The 1786-nt window shown below is 38.2% G+C and overlaps 1 pseudogene; it reads right to left on the bottom strand.

Moving 5' to 3' along the window:
- Positions 1-207: 207 nt before the first annotated feature.
- LOC120862643 lies at positions 208-614 on the bottom strand (annotated as a pseudogene).
- Positions 615-1786: the final 1172 nt, after the last annotated feature.

Below are 1786 nucleotides of genomic sequence, written 5' to 3'. Positions count from 1 at the left end.
ACTGTAGACTCAAATTCCCTTACCCTTTCATTTTGTCTTTAGATTCTTTTTCTTAATAAGCTATATTCCTTTCAGGACAAAGAGCAGTATACTTTTTGAATTATACTTTATTGTAAACTAGAACAGTGCTTCTCAGAGCATCTGTAATTGAGGGATCCATTTTTTTTTAATGTATAAATAATTTATTAACAGACAATGCCCACAAGTTTATTTCTTCTTGGACACACCCACGGTGTAGCCACAGTGAGCTGAGGTCTTAGTGTGGTGCTGACCTTGGACCTGAGGTCCCCAGAGTGGCATAGCCCTCTGTGGGCCCAAATCTTCTTCAGTCCCTCCAGGTCTCCACAGAGCTTGTCATCCAGACCACTAGCCAGGACCTGGCTGTATTTTCCACCCTTCACATCCTTCTGGCTGGGATCTTGTACTACCATAGATTCTGCATCACGGTGATCACACATTGCACGTCACGCCCAGTAAGCTCTTCTGCCCTCTTGCTGAGGGCAGTCCACTTTCTTCAACACCATACGCGTGCACCTTTGCCCCATATCCTTAACTGCAGTGAGGGTAAAGACAATCTTCCATCATTCATTGATGCTGGTGTGGAGGATTCTCATTGCCAGAAATGTGGTGTGTGGGCCTCCAATGGAAGAGAGCAAGGGATCAGCTTTAATTTTGAAAAGTAAGAATATTGTGATGATGAAAATTGCTGTAAATGTTTCCAGATACTTACTTTAAACTTGTTGCAGACCAATAACAATGTGTGGTACTGCTGTGTCCAGGAACCTCATTTTGACCCTGGACAGGGGACACAGGTAACTTTCACAGTGGTCTGAACTCCAAGATTCTGGTTACTCCCTCATTATTGTTGCCCCTCAGAATGTCCATATTGACATTTACCTCTTGCATAGTCTCCCTCATTTTTAGAGGTTAAAAATGTCAACATTAAAAGTTAAATGCTTATCAAACACTTTAATTATCAAAGTTAATTCTCCAAAAGTCAAGTATTTCCTAGTCTCCCATTACTGCAAAGGGCTACCAAGATTTAACACCAAAAATATAATATACGTCTTTTTCTCTTCCTAAGTGGTCTAACGTATATTCTCACAGCGGTATAATTGGTTTATTTCTCCTGTGCTTTCTTTGGTTTACCTTTGTTTCTGCATGGATGTATCCTTAGTTATATATAGCACTATTCTATTTTTCTTCTGCTAGATAAGTTTTTGAATAAAGTACATCTTTCTCTTGATATTTCTAACTTGAGTTTTTTCTCATCAAATCTTAGTGCTCTCAATAATACTGTATTTGCCTTTTTGCTTTAAAACTTTGAGTTATTTTGTCACCTCCTATTCTGTGTTGACATATATAGTTCTCTAAGATCATAAATCTTATTCTTAGTGAACTTCTGTTATTTGTTGAATGAATGAAAGAATGCTAATTACTAAGGAACACCTCCACTATACAGATTCTTTCTCTCTCATACCCACTGTCCTCATTACCTACTTGGTAATCGGGTCCTGATTTTTCTCCCTCCCATTCACCCATTTATCCTTGTTAAATATGTTCTCCACTTTGATCCAATGCCCTTTTCCATTTTCAGTAGTACATCTTCCTGACATTTCTGTCATGATCCAGAAGACAAATTCTTTCCTTTGGATGTCTTTTATGTAACCAATTATTAACTTCCTATCTTTCAGAGTCAGGTCCACAAACTGGAAGAAGACAAAGAAAAAAAAAAATCCCACTTAACCTCTAAATGATTTTAATTTCCTACCTAGTCCTAGAGGTA

This window comes from Oryx dammah, unplaced genomic scaffold (genome assembly GCF_014754425.2).
Source record: "Oryx dammah isolate SB20612 unplaced genomic scaffold, SCBI_Odam_1.1 HiC_scaffold_4, whole genome shotgun sequence".
NCBI lineage: Eukaryota > Metazoa > Chordata > Mammalia > Artiodactyla > Bovidae > Oryx > Oryx dammah.
The sequence above is the reverse complement of the archived record's forward strand: the minus strand, read 5'-3'. Positions and strand labels throughout refer to the sequence as shown.